This window comes from Paroedura picta, chromosome 4 (assembly GCF_049243985.1).
Source record: "Paroedura picta isolate Pp20150507F chromosome 4, Ppicta_v3.0, whole genome shotgun sequence".
Lineage (NCBI taxonomy): Eukaryota > Metazoa > Chordata > Lepidosauria > Squamata > Gekkonidae > Paroedura > Paroedura picta.
Window position 1 is genome coordinate 113,785,328 of NC_135372.1, and position 17,975 is coordinate 113,803,302.

At 42.4% G+C, this 17,975-nt stretch overlaps 1 protein-coding gene across 10 annotated transcripts in view; it reads left to right on the top strand.

The window, feature by feature from the left end:
* The window catches only part of CHD6 (chromodomain helicase DNA binding protein 6), a 128,581-nt gene that overhangs the window by 14,788 nt on the left and 95,818 nt on the right, over positions 1 to 17,975 (top strand). For 3 of the 10 annotated variants that reach the window (XM_077335242.1, XM_077335233.1, XM_077335237.1), the window contains one exon: positions 8,832 to 8,982. The exons of 3 other annotated variants lie outside the window; for them this stretch is intronic. The gene's annotated coding sequence lies outside the window, so the exon portion shown is untranslated. Of the gene's footprint in view, positions 1 to 8,831; positions 8,983 to 17,877 lie in introns of all 10 variants that reach the window. 4 more of the 10 variants (XM_077335234.1, XM_077335239.1, XM_077335236.1 and 1 more) reach the window with 2 other exon arrangements.

The following is a 17,975-nucleotide window of genomic DNA, read 5'->3' on the forward strand; positions in this document are numbered from 1 at the left end:
AAAAATTTCTCTTTGCCAACTCTCTCCAAGCCTCTGTCATCTCCACCCCCCCCCCCCGCTTAGTCGTCATTTTAAAAATGAGGAGTCCTAAACTCTTCAGCCTTTCTTCATAGGGAAGGTGCTCTCTGACCCCCTGATCATCTTGGTTGTCCTCTTCTGTACACTTTTCAGTTATGTGATGTCGTTTTTGAAATACACTTATCAAAACTGCACACAGTATTCCAAATGAGACCATGCCATTGATCTATACAGGGTATCATAATATGGGTTGTTTAATTCTCGATCCCTTTGCTTATAATTCCCAAGACAGAGTTTGCTGTTTACACCAATACAGCACACTGAGTTGACACTTTCCTTGAGTTACCTACTACAACCTCCAAATCATTTTTCCTCCCTCTATGCCGGTCCAGAAGTCATTAGAGGAGTTGGGATTTTATTGTTCCAATATGCATCACCTTAAATTTAGCAACATTGAGTTTCATCTGCCACATTGTTGCCTACTCATCCACTTTGCAGAGATCCTCCTAAGAACTCTTCACAGTCAGGTTTGGTTTTGATCACCCTGAATAATAATGTCAACTGAAAACTTGGCCCCTACCTACACAACTCATCCCTAGTTCCAGTTTGTTTATTGACCATTAAATAGTACTCACCCCAATACTGACCCTTGTGGGACCCCTCTGCTTACTTCCCTCCATTGTGAGAACACTCCCTTTAGTCTTATTCTTTGCTTCCTGTCATTTAACCAATTTTTAACCGTAAGAGAAACCATTCTCTTATCCTATACTTGTGAAGTTTACTCAGGAATTTTTGGGGAGGTGCCTGCTTTTAAATGATATATTGGATCCACCATAGGCAGCCAGTGGTTAAGAAGTGAATTCATCCTCCACCAATGAAGTGTAAAGAATTTAATGCACTCAGAATTGCAGAAGAGATGCTGTGATAAAACCATTTCTGAAAATACTAGGTGCTGCAATTAAATTTCTACACACCGATGTCTGGGAATCTGAACACAATGGAAAAATGGGCAAATGAGAACATGATGCAATTTAATAAAGATAAGTGTAAAGTTCTGCATCTGGGTCAGAAAAATGAAAAGCATGCCTACTGGATGGGGGATACGCTTCTAGGTAACGCTGTGTGTGAACGAGACCTTGGAGTCTCGTTCACACACAGGCAGTGTGATGCAGTGTGATGCAGCCGTAAAAAAGGCAAATGCCATTTTGGGCTGTATCAACAGGGGCATCACATCAAAATCACAAGATGTCATAGTCCCATTGTATACGGCACTGGTCAGACCACACCTGGAGTACTGTGTGCAGTTCTGGAGGCCTCACTTCAAGAAGGATGTAGATAAAATTGAAAGGGTTCAGAGGAAAGCGACGAAGATGATCTGGGGCCAAGGGACCAAGCCCTATGAAGATAGGTTGAGGGACTTGGGAATGTTCAGCCTGGAGAAAAGGAGGTTGAGAGGGGACATGATAGCCCTCTTTAAGTATTTGAAAGGTTGTCACTTGGAGGCTGGCAGGATGCTATTTCCATTGGCTGCAGAGGAAAGGACACGCAGTAATGGGTTTAAACTTCAAGTACAACAATATAGGCTAGATATCAGGAAGAAAATTTTCATAGTCAGAGTAGTTCAGCAATGGAATAGGCTGCCTAAGGAGGTGGTGAGCTCCCCCTCACTGGCAGTCTTCAAGCAAAGGTTGGATACACACTTTTCTTGGATGTTTTAGGATGCTTAGGGCTGATCCTGCGTTGAGCAGGAGGTTGGACTAGATGGCCTGTATGGCCCCTTCCAACTCTATGATTCTATGAATTGGTGAGCTCTGCTGTAGCTGACAGCCTGGAGACCTACTGCCCATCAGAGAGGACAATACTGACCTAAGTAAACTCAGTATGTGGCAATGTCATGTATGCACACTCTGACTGGCAGTGGCTTTCCACGGACCCAGAAAGAGGTCCTTTCTGTGGCATTTTTTAGCTAGACATGCCAGGTATTGAACTTAGGACCTTCTACAAGTAATGTATCTGTGTGCTTTAGCACAGTGCTGCAAATGGAAGGTTAAAATCATTGACAGTTGTTTGCCTGCATGATACAGGGTGCAAATCACTTTCTGAATAAACAGATGGCAGATCCTGACTCTGACATGAAAGCTTCTGTGGGGCAGTTGCTGTGGGAATCTGAATCAAGGATTTCTCCATTAAGGAAAGCAACACAACATTGAACAGTAGGTACTGGTAGAGGTAATTGACATTATTAATAGGGTTGTTGTTGTTGTTGTTAGGTGCGAAGTTGTGTCTGACCCATCGCGACCCCATGGACAATGATCCTCCAGGCCTTCCTGTCCTCTACCATTCCCTGGAGTCCATTTAAGTTTACACCTACTGCTTCAGTGACTCCATCCAGCCACCTCATTCTCTATCGTCCCCTTCTTCTTTTGCCCTTGATCGCTCCCAGCATTAGCCTCTTCTCCAGGGAGTCCTTCCTTCTCATGAGGTGGCCAAAGTATTTGAGTTTCATCTTCAGGATCTGGCCTTCTAAAGAGCAGTCAGGGCTGATCTCCTCTAGGACTGACCGGTTTGTTTGCCTTGCTGTCCAAGTGACTCGCAAGAGTCTTCTCCAGCACCAGAGTTCAAAAGCCTCAATTTTTTGACGCTGGGCCTTCCTTATGGTCCAACTTTCACAGCCAGGAATTGAGAGGGCCGGATGCCATGATTTTTATTTTCTTGATGTTGAGTTTCAAGGTATATAGTGAATCTCTGTGATTCCTGTACAAACTAATGGATTGTAGTGGACTAAGGGCTTGTAGTAAGAGCCTCTTGTGGTGCAGAGTGGTAAGGTAGCAGACATGCAGTCTGAAAGCTCTGCCCATGAGGCTGGGAATTCAATCCCAGCAGCTGGCTCAAGGTTGACTCAACCTTCCATCCTTCCGAGGTAGGTAAAATGACTACCCAGCTTGTTGGGGGGTAAACGATAATGACTGGGGAAGGGAATGGCAAACCACCCCATATTGAGTCGCCCAAGAAAACGCTAGAGGGTGTCACCCCAAGGGTCAGACATGATCCAGTGCTTTCACAGGGCATACCTTTACCTTTAAGGGCTTGTAGTGGACACAAAGTACCTGTTATGCAAGTCATAGTGAGTTGTTTGAAGGTTTCCCAGGATCGCACATGTACAGTTTGCATTCACCTCTGTTCAAATATTTTGATAGTTACATTTTAGTAAACATAGTGAGTGTTTAAGTAAACAGCTGATCATTTTCAAACTATTCTAAGCATCTGTCAAAGTTCGTGTCATGGAAAATGTACAGAACTAGGTGAATAAAGGCAACTCGGGCATAGGGTAAAACTGAGGAATGTATTCTAAGCGTAAAAAATGAAAAGAAACTAAAACTTACTCCAGTCTACACAGTATCAAATCCTGGTTTCAATAAAACTCAAGTTAGACCTTATGGTGAAGTGTGATGCTGGTGGTCTCCAGAGAGGGGCATGGTTGCCATGAAAGGAACATGCATTCCTGAGTCCAGCTCCCTGATAGCCAGTCATTGTAATGTGCAGTGGGCCTGGAACTTGGGTCCTCTGAGTAGGCTTATTTACACTGATGATAATATTAGCTAATTTCATTTACTTTCATTTTTCTTTGTTACAACACTACACATGGTGTTTATATATGGTCTTTCCACTATTCCTTGCATCAGAAATCTGTTGTTATGCACTGTGCCTTCAATGCAGATTAGCATTTCCATGAGCACCTGGTGTTCTACTTGTGGAGCATGATTATTCTGCTTTCTGGCTCCCCCGCAAACCTGAAATGCCCCAGACATTTTGGGGTCCAGGGGAAGGGGGGAAATCACACTCCTCAAGTACAATTCCTTGCATCTATGGAAATACTATTCAGGATCCAAATATTTACTTATAACTGTATCAGTAAGGTATGGTTATACCAGAAGCTGTTTTTACTGAGCATATAAACTGAGTGGCTCCCTTTTTTGCAGTTTGTGAGACAAATTTATATCTACAAATGAGATAAGGAGAAGTAATTGGCTTCCAGATAGAAATCTACATAAACCTCAACAAACCTGGTCCTTTAGTACCCCTTCTGGGTGTGATCTTGTGGTTTCCCAGGCCTTTACACATGCTGTTAGTGTTTGGTGGTCATATTTTTATTGCTCCCCTATGTAAAAAACTCCCTGAAAGTGAAAAGCACATTAGAGAAATTCTAGCCTCTTTACATGTCTGGCTAACTATCCTCCCCTAAGTTCTTCTCTAGTTATTAAATAATAAATCTTAACCATTAGTGGCTCTAATTAGTCGTGCCCTCCCACTGCTAGCCCCTGTTGCATCCCTGGGTACAATGGACTTTGAGCCTACTATTGATATAAAGAACTATTGAAAAATGTAAACCCAGTCCTGTAGTTTGATGTGGTTTAGTCCAATCTATTGCCTTCTTCGTTGCTATTTTATTATTATGCATGTGTAGGTCAGGCCTCAGTTACAGAGGTTTTTATTTGGGGGGGGGAGGGTGGTCCATTCACTTTCATTTCTAAAGTAAATCCTCAAATTTCGCTCCAAATAAGGATGTATTATTTCTTTGTTTCCAGGTTGGAAAAAACATATACTATGGACAACTGAACAAATTGCAGTGACTGTGTTTACCTTTAGAAGTTAATATGTGGTTTAGACATTTGTGTCTAGCTATTTTATTTACCAAATGTGTTCCCTACCTTTCTTCCCAGTGGAGACTCCAGGTGGCTTACATATGCCTCCTGTCTTCCACTTTATCCACACAAGAATGCTGTGAAGTAGCCTAGACTGTGAACATGTGACTGGCTGAAGAAAACTTCTATGGAAGAATGGGGATTTGAACCGGGGTTTCTTGGCTCCTAGGGCAGCACTAACCACTACATCATTCTGGCTATTTATTTGGTATCTTTTTACTAGGTTTGGGCGCTTCAACCGCCGGTGCTGCCGTTCGCGTCTAAAACAGCCAGTGGAGCATGGCGGGAGGGGCGGCACAGGTGCGCCAGGCAGTGCACACTCACCGGCGCAGAGTGCCTCTGTGGTGCTGGCTGCTTTGGGCGCGAATGGCTGCTTTGGCGGCCGAAGCACCCAGCCCTACTTTTTACTTAGCTTTTTTTTCTCAGTGAAGATCCAAAAATGGCTTATAGCATCATTTCCCCCTTATCTGCTTTATCCTCTGAACCAGGGGTAGTCAAACTGTGGCCCTCCAGATGTCCATGGACTACAATTCCCTTGAGCCCATGCCAGCGAATGCTGGCAGGGGTTTCTGGGAATTGTAGTCCATGGGTATGGGTCAATTGCCCTTTGAGGTAGGTTAGATTGTGAGAGAGTGACTCAGCCACGCTCTGTCAGTGAGTTTCCATGGCAGAGGGAATTCTAAACTAGGGTTTCCCAGTTCCATGCCTGATGCTCTAACCATTAAGAGCCTTCTAAAACATAGTGTTAATCTTGAAGGACAGGCTCCTGAATGAAGCCATTGCAAATTAAGGGGAGCCATGCAAGAGAGTCAGCTTGGTGTGTTGGTTAAGAGAGGTGACCTCTTATTTATTAATTTAACTTATATATCATCCTACTCAGCAAGCTGAAGAACTGGGTTAGTTCCTCCACTCTTCAATATGCAGCCAGCTAGGTGACCCTGGGCCAGTTACAGTTCTCTGAGCTCTCTCAACCTCACGTACCTCACAGGTTGTCTATTGTGGGGAGAGGAAGAGTAAGTGATTGTAAATTGCTTTCAGATTCCTTTGGGTAGTAAAAAGTGGGATCCCAAAGAAATAATCCCTTCTTCCTCATTTTCTCAGAATCATGTAGCTCTCAGAAAATGCCTTGAACTGCTGGGCTGAGCCATATATATTTTTTATAGTATACCTAGAGGGGTGAATAAAATATTGAATAATTGTTTTCAAAATTTGAATGGGTTTACTTTAACAAAGAAAAATGATAATGCCTTTAGAAATAGAAGCCTGTTTGAAATTAAAAACATGTCAACCTACGTTAAGCCTTAAAACTCACTGTAATTTATTACATCACTTGAATTAAGTTTTTAAAAAATATGCTGACTCAAGAAGTCCTCATCAAACATTAATGACTTTTTATATGCTGGCTGTCCCCCCCTCCCATTTTCTTATATGGTACTCAGGAGGTAGAGGAATATCTTTAACTAGATTTCAAGGTCAATCTTTATAAATATAGATCAGGATGTCACACATTGAAGGATTGTGGCTTTAAACCAAAAGCTTAATCACATGGTTGATATTTTTCACACTTTTAAGAGATGTACCAAATTCAACTCAAGGGCTTTACAATGAATAAAGTAGTCAGTGTCGGTATTAGGTTTAAATATGAGGAGCTTTAAATATGGGCAGTGTTCTACCCCATGGAGCTGCTGATGCATACTGTTTCTTGATGTTGGCTGGGGTCTCGAGGCAGTCATAATATTGAGGCCTTCTAGGAAAAAGCAGTATTTCCACCTTGCAGTTCAAAGATGCATTGTGCAATTTAGAAATATAGAACCCGAGGTTTGTTCTTTGGTAAGGGGCCGGGAGTGGTTTATATGACTCAAGAGTAGGATTAAGGAACCTTCTCTGCTCCCTTCACCTCCAAACATCATACAAACGGTTGCTGAAAAAATTGATGATCTACAGTACAGCACAAGGTCCAGTGTGGTGAAGTAGTTAGGAGTGGCAGACTCTAATTTGGAGAGCTGGGTTTGTTTCCTGATTTGAAACTAGCTGGGTAATTGTGGGCCAGTCACAGTTCTTTCAACCCCACCTACCTCACAGGATGTCTGTTGTGGGGAGAGGAGGGGAAGGTGAGACTCCTTTGGGTAGTAAAAAAGAACCCAACTCTTTTTAGGAGAGTCCAGACATTTTGTGGGTTGCAGGCAAGATATAGGGCAGCATTTATTGTAAAAGAAAGTTGGTATGACACATTGATCACTTATTTATTCTTAAACTTTTATCCTGCCGATCACCAGGGCAGTATACAGATATAAAAATCCCATAAAACCCCAAGAAAAAACAAAATGGGTAGCCAGATTCCCCCTAACCCCTGAACAGACCAACCTAGAATGGTCATCATGTCCTTCTGCTGACTTTCTTCTTAATAAACAATCCCCGCTTGTGGTTATGATCTCACAGTATGCTATACTAATAATATTGCTTTTATCCATCAAACCCTTTCCACACATTACCTCATTGCTGGAATGTAGGAAGTACATTTTCCAGTTTTATTTTACTGGGGTTGGAGAGTGAAATCCATCCAGGATTAAGCTGCTTGGAACATGAAGGCTGGTTAGCTAACGAAAAGTCGGTAGAACCAGATTCAGTTACAAAGAATTTTGCTTTGGACTTGACTAGTCCCTAGAGTGGTTGTGCAAAATTAATATTAAAGAAAATTTAACATCCACAGGAAAATCTTAGAAGTGGGAGCATGAGGATTAGAGTATGAGAGGCCCGTCATAGTATGGGAGAAAATCCGGATTGCATGTAGATATGTCAGTTTAAGAACTCTACATATAATGAATTAAGTCTGCACTCAATCCCATTCTCAGTGCTGGAAGTTGAGAGCTATTAACTGGCTTTGCAGTGTGTGGAAACTGCATCTTCTTTATAGAGTTGCTTGAAGAATTGGTTTCCACTTCAAGAATGGGTTATTAGCCAAATATGTATTTGAAAAAATCTGATTCCCAAATTTATTGTCACGGAAAGGCTATAGCATTATTTACTAACTGTTTTCAGTTGTATAGTTTCTCTCTCAGCCTCACCCACCTCACAGGGTGTCTGTTGTGAGGAGAGGAAAGGGAAGGTGACTGTAAGCCGCTTTGAGCCTCCTTTGGGTAGAGAACAGTGGCATATAAGAACCAACTCTTTTTCTAGTAAGGTTAAATCACACTTGAAAATGTAATTGTGGAGAAATTGTTCTTGTAGAAAGTTTAACAGTGTACTTAGTGCCAGTTCTTAAACTTAGTAGCTTGTTCTTGGCAACAGGCAGAACTACTGTGGTTCATTTTTCTTCATGCTCCTTGCAACAGCAACCTCGGTTGGTATCCTCGTAATCTCAGTCCTGTCTATGACATTCAAAGATGCTTGTTGGTTAACTGACTATGAAAGCTGCTGCCCAGCAATACATCAGTTTCCAGTGTGCTTGAAGTCACATTCTGGAATCTGGTGGGCCTGATGGCCAGCTTCCCAAGAGAGAAGCTTCTTCCTGGGGTTTAATAGCCTGTGTTGTAATGTTAAGAACATGAAATGAAATTCCTTCCCCTAGAAATAAAAGGATGCTAGAAAAAATAGGATGCATTGGTTGTTTGTTGTTTTGTTAGAAAAGTCAGTAATACTTTATGAATAGAATAATCATAAATTTAAACTCTGGTTTCTTAATGATATAATATATTTACAACATTTAATTAATATTTTAATGGGAACTATAACAGCAGTAGGCACAGAAAGTTCTGTGCTATAATGCTACGATTCTGTGTCCAGTATTTTTGTCTATAGCATTTTTACCATGCCCCCTGTACTAGCTTCCTGGAGGACTATTAGTTTTCATCCCACTGAAGTTAACCACGTGGCTAAGGGTACGTTTCTTTACCTTTTTGAAAATGTGGACATACACAATACTTTTCAGTAGAAAGTGTCATAGCTGTGCTAAAGAAAATCATAGTCTTAATTTGGGAAAGAAAGCTGTCTTAACACTGTAGAAGAAATTAATGGTTTCATTCAGATGTCACACTAAACCACAATTAAACTAATTTGCTGTGATGGACATGAATGTAGATTGTTCACTGCGTTTCCCTCCTCTACCTGCAGCATCTTGTGTGGAACATGAAAAGAAAATCCTGGTGAAAGCTAACTCTTATTGGCTGTGATGTCCGACTGCATGTGTTTGGGAAAACTGAAGTTCTTGCTCTGAGGAAGAGGGCATCTTGGAATGTATGATTCCCACCAATTGCTCAGAGGGGTAAGACTGAACTCTTCCTGGCTCCTGGGTTGGAGTCATCCTACATGTCATAGGTCACTACTCTTGGAAGTCCCTTTCAATATTCCCTCAGAGCAAGAACGCAACCTTGGATACTCATTGTGAGGGTTTCTTTTGCTTGGAGGTTAGGAGGGCATCTCCCCCCCCCCCCCCGCAGAAAAACCTAGAAAGAAAAGAAAGAACAGAGGAACATCTACAGAAATAGGCTCCTGAATCTGATTAAACTACATCATCAGGTTGCAGGGAAAGATGTTTGCTGGGTCTAATCCTTCCTTAACCCCACTCATCTCTCTTTTCTGGTCATCATCGGTTATGTTTCTAACAGTGACTTACCTGTTCTGGTTGTTGTTTTCTCCCTCTTGAGTTCCTTCCTGTTCCTGGGCTCATTAACTTGTGAAGTAACCAGACTGGGCTGGGGCAACTCCCACCCAGGAGACAGGAAGAATTTGGTTCTGCCTCCCTGAGCAATTGATGAGACTCAAATATTCCAAGATGCCCTCCTAATTTCATGAGCAGAAAGAGCCCGCACAATGAGTATACAAGGTTCTGTTATCTTCAGAAGCTGGAATTCTATTCAATGGCTGAAGCACAGTTTAGAATCCCAATTTGTCTAGGTGTCTGCAGTCGGACATAGCAGGCAATTAGAGATGATTTTTTTTTGTCTCTGCACAAAAAATGAGAAGAGAAGCAAGGAACACAGCAAACAAGCTATGTCTGTCTATATTGCCAGAATTTAGTTTTAGTTCAGGCAATTCTCTGAGCCATGGTTTGGTGAATCATCGGAAATGAACCTGAATTTGTATAAATGGAGGATGGAATTAAGGCTGAACAGGAAATTGGTTTATATAAGTCAGTTCTTATGGAAAGAATGGTGTACACTCTACATAATGTAGACTGTTTACATGGGCTGTAATGCCAAGGCTTGTGTACAGAGCACTCCGTTCACTTAAGACCTTCTAAGGAGTGTCTTTGGGGAAAATTAGCATCGCTATGTAGATATTCTTCCCAGAATGAACCTGTTATGAGGTATGATATCTTTTGTCTTGACAAAAGTTTTATATCTTTGAATTTTGCATGGATCTTTCTATCTGAGTGACCTTGGATGCTTGTGTGACTCTGATCTGCTAGATCATATGATGATATCAAGATCCTAGTTCTTTGAGTGGGGTTGGCTTTGGAATAAATGAACATCATTTGGAACAGTGATGAAATGTATTGAAACGTATTGTGTAGTCTAACCCAAGAGCTTGTGGCACTGTAGGCAACATTTTTTTTTTACTTTGCTGCTTCCCTCATTCAGTACAGAAAAAAGAAGTACAAATATTTGAAACTTGTTTATATGAAAAAATATATTTAAATAATGTCTAATTTGGCACCCCTTAAAACTTGCCACTTTCGGTGACTGCATGGTCCACCTATATGACTGGTTCATCCCAGCTAATGCAGTATCTTCAAGAAAGTATTGTTCTTCATTTGCAGGAATGTTGCCCTTTCATCATAGTGCAGTGAGCTGTACTCATATGGCAAGAAATTAGGTGTGTGATGAGAAATCCTCTTAATTCTGGTGCTTTAAGAAAACTAGGTGACTTGCATAGCGGTTGCTGTTTTATTAGATTTCCTGTACATTTGAGAGAGCAGGCAAGCTGCTGAATGGCCTGATAGACTATTGAACTGGGAGGACATGGCAGGTAGAGGTGTGCAGCAAAAAAGGAAAAAAAATAATTATTTTGTATCTGGATATATTGGAGCCAAAAATATTGGCATTCCCAGTTTCCCTGGATCCAGATACTGGTAAGGTATTTGGATCCAAGATTTTTTCAGATTTCTGATATTTTTTTGTTTCATTATTCCGTATGGGAAATCTTTCCTGGGGGCTGGAGTGGTATTTTTAAACGTACTGGAACAAAAAATGCAGGGGAGCTGCGCAAAAAATAAAAGGATTTCTCCTCACACACCTAAGTAGCCCTCAGGTGTCCAATTCTATGGTCCTTTGAACAGAATGCCCCCAGCAAGCCTCCATTGTTTCCTGTGAAGGGAAAAACACCTGTGGAAAAATGTAAAACCTAAGAATCTTCTCTCATAAGAAGGCTATTGCAAGTTGTTTCTAAGCCCAACCAATGTAAAACCCAAGAATCCAAAACCATGTAAAACTCAAGAATCTGAATTAAAAAATATGTAAAATCCAAAGTATCCAAACCTATGTAAAATGTGAGAATCTCAACATAATTGTTTATGGTTTTAATTGTTAGCAACCTCGAGGCGACAAAAGTTGTGAGAGGTGGGATATAAATCCAAGTATAAACAAACAAACAAATAAAATACAACAATCCCAACCTGGCACAAACCAACTTCAGCAAAGAACAAACTTTTACAAAGTAACAAAAACACTTGAAACTAACAATCTCACTTAAAGCAGCTTGGCAAGCTATAACAAAGACATGGAAGACACAGAATCACAGGGGGAAGAGAAAAAAAAAAGAGAGGAATAAAACCATCCACCAAATTCTAGCTCCTGGATTTTTAAGGACTTTTTTTTGTATCCTAAAATATCTCGCATATATTTTGGCGACCTAATTATATCTGAAAAATGCCAATAAGGCATTTCAGGTACATATTTGACTCTGTTATATCTGAGTGTGTATAACTAATGGCAAGGCTTTGGAGAAGTAAAATGTGGCAGAACCTCCTCTGTATTAATCCTTAGCTGGCTAAAGTTGCTTGTATTTGTCTCAGTTTTGCAGGAGTTGATATATTAGCTTGTTGCAGCAAAAATAAATAGGAATTTTGTGGCATCTTACTGGCTAATCTGGTTGTGTTCTACCACAAGCTTTTGTGGTCTAAACCCAGTTACATCCGATGAAGTTGTCTCTAGTCCATATAAGCTTCTGTTTGTTGTTAAGGTACTATAAGGGCCCTAATTTGATTTAATCTTTAAGGCTCTGGAGGCTTGCTTTTTAAAAGTCAGCTCTTCTCATTGATTCCCGCGTTCTACTGTTTTTAATGGACGTGTGGAATTTGGGTTTCCTCCAGCATGTAAGGGATTTCTGTGTATTGTTGAGATGTACCCATGAATCTCTTTTGCCACCCTCCTGGGCCATTTTCGCAGTTGTCAGTTTTCTCCGGGTCTCCTTTGTATTGGCCTCTGGGGGTTGACTTCGCTTTTGCGCCTGGCCGTCCACACACGTAGTTTCCAAATGGCAATATCAAGGATTTGCTTTCTTTTCATGCTGTTCACATTAACTTCTGGACCAGTGGTCCCCAACCTTTTTCCGGCTGCGGACCGGCGGCAGCAGGGCGTCCGATTGCCTGGCTGCGCACGCATGAGTCATGCACAGCTGAAAACGTGCGCGCGCTGCACTTTAGCGCAAGCGCGCATGAACATTTTTGGCCACGCATGGCACATGCACCCCCCGCATGCGCATTGCGCGTATGTGACCCTGCTTCCCTCTCCCCCCCTCCCACAGTAAGAAGCTTCCCGGGCCGCAAGCTTGCGGCCTGGGAAGTTTCTTACTGTGGGGGGGGGCGGGGAGAGGGAGCCACGGCCCGGTGCCAGGGCCGTTGTGGCCCGGCACTGGGCCGCAGACCGGTGGTTGAGGACCATCGTTCTGGACCACGTGTTCTCATGTTTTTTTTGGAGATACGGGGCGGGCAGCCCTACCTCTTCCCCTTTTTCCTCATTTTTTGTCTTGCATACGCCCAATAATACATGTTCAATTTAATGTATTGGTTTCTTTGTATCTGAGGAAGTATGAATAAAATTTTGAATAAAACTTTGAGGTGCTGCTGGACTTTAAATTTGTATTTTAAAGCTGAAATGGGGGAGGGAGAGCCTGTTCAGGAAGAAGGCAAAAAGGAGGGGGGGGGGAAGAGAAAGAAAACAATGCCTTTTCAAACGCTTTCAAAGATGCTCTTGGTGGGGTGGGGAAAGAGAATCACCTGGGGAGTTATTTTTTTCCAGAGTGGGAACTGGTGCAGGCAGCCTGGAGATCCTGTGAGGATCTGCAGTCCAAATCAAGCGCAGCATGGCTGGGTTCTTTCTTATTTTGGATGGTAGCAAGATCAAATGCAAACCCTTACAATGCCAACCAATTTGATGAATGGTGGGGAGCAGCTCCTTGTCCCAAGATCGAGGGGTACTTGTTCACTGGTAAGCCTGCAGCTGGCTTTCTTTTTGGAAAGCTTTCCTGGTCTTTAAAACCAGATTGGGAAGAGTTTAAAAGAAAACTGGACATGAAAGAAATAATATTGTGACCCAAAGCAGATTTTCTTAGTGATATTTGGTTTTTTGGAAGTGTGGGGCACACAGCCCCGCCCCCTTCCTTTCCCCCTCTTTTTTCTTTGGGTATACCTCCTTAGGGGGGATTGGAGAGGTCCCTAAATTCCGAGCACAGATTAGATGGTCACCGTTTGGGCTTAGCTGCTAAATAGAGATAAGGGGGTGTCTTTCCGTCATGATTGTGTTTTCCTAATAACGATAGTGCATACCCAGCGTGAACTGAATTTTCTTTTTTAATGGTGGCAAGGTGAGGAGGGAATGAAATGAAAGGCAGAGGAGGTAGGAAGAATCGCAGGTCAGCGAAAGGGTGGGGAAAGAAGTGGAAAGCCACTTCGAATGTTGACCACACGCATTGGATTGCCATGAATTGCGTCCCCAGGAGAGGTGGCAATTCACAGTTTTCCAGAACTCCAGAAAGTTGTGCAATAGCAACATTTTCTCCAGATCTGTGCCTGAGGACCCCGATTTTTGTGTGGAATCAGGAAAATTCCACGCAGCTATAAGAATGCTGCTGCGAAATTTTAGGTCATTGTGGAATCACCCCTGGTGTTTTGCTCTCTGCTGTTTGGAAAGGAATAGTACTTTCCCAATGGGCACAGGAACAGCAATGAATGCAAAATAAACAAAAATGGTAGTTCTATCCCATTCTGGTCACAAATTGTCCTGATCGTTATTTTTTTTGCCATCCCTGTCTTCAGCTTCAGTCATCTAACCTGTATCTAGGACCCCTACCATAGATACCCCTGAACAAAGTATCAGAGTCAGATAATTAGGATTGGTCGAAACCTTTCTCCTATGCTGTACCTTGCTGATTTCCCTGCTTCTGGCAGCTTCTAAGAGCAAAGACATTTGCATACAGCTTAGCTAAGGAAGAGGAGTGTTTATGTATAAGCACAGTATGAGTCAGCCCTGCCTTTCTCGTCTTAGTTGTGTTACCAAATCCTACCTGGTCAGAAATGAATGGTGAGGTTTATCCTTTGATGTAGTTGTACCACGGAAATAAAATAAGCCTGGAATGGTAATTGAAATGCAATGCATGAGGTTTTATGGACGTATTCTAAGCAGATGTATGGAGTGATCTCTGATTTTATCCTTTAGCCCTTGCTATTTGCATGTATTGGGGAGAGCCAGGATCTCCTCCCAACTCACATTCGGCTGTACCCACAGCAGATTCCTCCCTTCACAGTCCAGCAGCTTGCTTGTATGCTGTATGCAACTTGTACAGCAAGGACACACAGAAAGATGGCCCTAGTTGTGGGCACTTCCTGCCCATGGCCCCCTAAAACCTGGAACCTGCCCTGGCTTCATTGATTGAAACATGCGGCCCACTGTGGCCCTTGACCTCAGCTTGGGCTGTACCAAATATACACAGACAGTATACATAGGCATGTGACTTGCCCTGTCCTTATTTCAATGTTTACATTGCTTTCCAGATTGCTGTGTCCCAGTTAGTTTTTCTGAACAAAAGTTACAGGTAACCTCAGGTGTTTTTTTTTTTTTTGCCTCCTAGCTCTATACTAGGGCTGTGTATGTATTACAAATAGGCACAGAAGACGTAGAGAGTAAGACTACAGAATTCAGGTATACTAACAATTGTCCTTCCCTTATGGACCTGTGAAGATGAGCTCAAAAAAGTACATGGTAAAAAGTGTAAGCATCTTGAATGGCAAGACAGTGGTGAAAATATGCAAATGTGTGCTATTTACATAGGTGGTAATAAATTTGTGTAATTCATACATGTTTGTGGCATTTAGCTTTCATAGGTGCAGAATATAGATTGCCGCAGGACTGAATTATTTATTTCAAAATGTGCATTGTACACACAGACTGCTCCCAGGAAGTCACCTTTCCGAGGGCTTTGTGCCCATGCTCTCGTCTCTTTATCATTCTTGTCACTGAGCTTCTGTTTAGTACCCCAACATAGAAGAAAAAGTGGGTGTTGGGGAAGGGTCTGCAGAGAAAACGAGGCCTCTTGGCTTCCTAGGAGGTCCCTGCCACATCCTGAGGCTGCCTGCTAGGCTTTCTGGCGCTCTGCTTCCAGAGGCAGTGAAGTGAGAACACAGAAGAGCTGCTTTCTTGCTCTGCTGTGCTGGAGTTTCAGCTTGGATTCCCACAGTAAATGCGCACTCTCCCATGGAAGAGCTCAGCAGCTGCAGCAAAGCTGTAAACAGCACTTGCTGCAGAATGCTGTGGAGATAAGGTTTGGAGGCACTGTATTCTCTCTCTCCCTTTCTCCCCCCCTACACACACACACACTGCGAAATGCACCTGTCCCTATCTCTTTTCAAGCATCTTGGCAAATTCCAGGGAAGGGAAGGAGACATTCCTCAGTGGGCTGGATGGCATGGCTAGCCGTATCTTTCACAGGGATGCTTTTCCACCCACTCCCCTTCAAACCGCAGGAATGTTGTTGTTGGAGTTCCCACTGGATTGCACCGCAGACACCATACTTTCAAGCTGCAGACGCCTCACTGGCCAAGACGTGTCCAGCCGAGCAGCCCTTGCTGCGAACAAAAGAGGATACATCAGTCTTTCCTTGCAGACAAGAGATGCTGTATGCATCTCTACTTACTTCAGGGATCTTAGTATAATCTTGATAAAGGCTGTAGGGCCAGTAGCTTTGCTTCTGGCCATTTATGCTAATTAGTGGCTCCTGTAAGCTACCAGAATCTTTTATCCTGGATGTACCAGCAAACTCTTCTTTTGATGCTAACCTGACTCAGTTCCTATTTTTTGTGTAGAATTTATGTAGACTACGGTGGGGCAACCTTTGCAGCTAATTAGCCAACATTCCAGCTAATCAAAATCTGTTTGCATATAACAAACAAAATACATTTATTATTAGTTTTATAGACCTTCCCTCCCCGCAAGCCAGCTCAGGGCCGTTTACATCATACATAAAGTGATTTTTCCTCTGAGTTCACGTTTGAGTTTAGTGGTGGGAATACCCTGGAGATGAATGGAGGGAGGCCTGTAGATTGGGTCTTCCCCTATTCAAGTCAGCTATTAGCAGATGCCTCTGTCGGGAATATGCAAGGCTGCCACTTGGTCCTCCATCTCCACATTTGTCAGACATTACAAGTTAGATGCATTCAGTTCTGCGGATGCATCCTTTGGCAGAATAGTGTTGTAACAGATCTTGGAGGTGGATGGAAATGTCCCCCCCCCGGGGTGTGATTACTGCTCTGGGAGTTCCCAGCCAAGATGCCTTCTGCCTCAGAAGGAGAAAGACCATTGATTACTTATTGAAAAGGGTCCTTATGAGGTAAGGAGGGCATCTTCTCCCTCCCCAAAAAAGATGCCTCTATCCACCTTTACCATCTGTCGCTTATCCATTTAGCATGCAGCAGTTGTTAAGTTTGATAGAGTTGGCTTAGAACAGGTCTACCGGACTTAAGTTTGCCATTTGTGTTTTGCTTCTTACTGAAATCTTCTTACATTTGATGTTTTTTCTAGTAATTGTTGTGAGAGTTCTAAATCTTTTAGCAGAAAGCTGTTTTCCCCCACTCAGCTCTTGGAATCCCTAACTGGCTTAGTGGTTCTTCCCACATAGGTAGTATATATAGCCATGTGACTTGCCCTGTCTTTATTTCAGTGTTTACATTGCCTTCTCCTGGCAATGGTAGCTTCCATTGCTTGCTTGTCTTTCTCTCTGTCTGTCTTTCTTTCTCTGCAATGAAGACCCAAAATGACTTTTACAAAATACTTTTACAAAGAATTTCTATTATTTTTTCCAGGTTAAAATATGCCCACTGCACAACAACAAAAGCAGTGTAGGCAAAATAGTGTGTTTTGAATTTGCAGTAGACCTAACACTAGGATAGATGTGTGTGTTTGTATATGCGTGCAGGGGCACTAGGGATGTGGTCTGGAAGCCCCCAAAAGTTTGGGAACTGCTGGTTTCAGGCAAAAGCCATCAGTGCGGCTTTTGATTTTATTTCGGTTTCAATATTGCTTGATACGTGCTCTGTAGTTTTTCTGAACAAGGCACCATTTGGGACTGTTCGACCCCATCAGGCTTTGGAGATGACCTGGAATGTGTGGGAAATGATAATGTTTGTGTAAATTGTTCAGCCTTGTAGCTGCATGGGAAGAAAGGCCATGGCTCAGTGGCAGAACACGTGGTTTGCATGCAGAAGGCCGCAGGTTCAGTCTCAGCATATTCTATATATATTTTTAAGTCTCTGCTAGTTATGTGGGCTGGGAAAAATCTTTGCCTGAAACCCTGGAGAGTTGCCAAATAGTGTAGGAAGTACTGTGCTTAATAAACCAGAACTCTCACTAAATATATGGCAGCTTCATATATATTTACCCACTACTACTGTACTCTTTGCATCTTGGGTGGGGTTCAAGGAAGTTCATAATCACTGTGGAATAGAGATGTCAAACTCATAGAAGTTTAGACCATTAAAAGCAGGTTTCCTTGTTTTATTTTTCAGGGAAAAAACAGAAATTTTGGAAAAATTGAAATCTATGCAATACTTACGTTCCTGTCAAACCTAAAATTATTTCACTGACAAATGCATACTATTATTATCACAAGTTTATATAATGGGTATTAGGCATATTTATGGATTTTAAAAGTATAAAATTTTCTGCAGGAGAACCTGCAAATACACCCCATGAGAGAGACAGATGGCAAGAGACAGAGGCAACCTTCTTTATCCTACCCTATATATCAGTTTTTTCCATCTGAGAG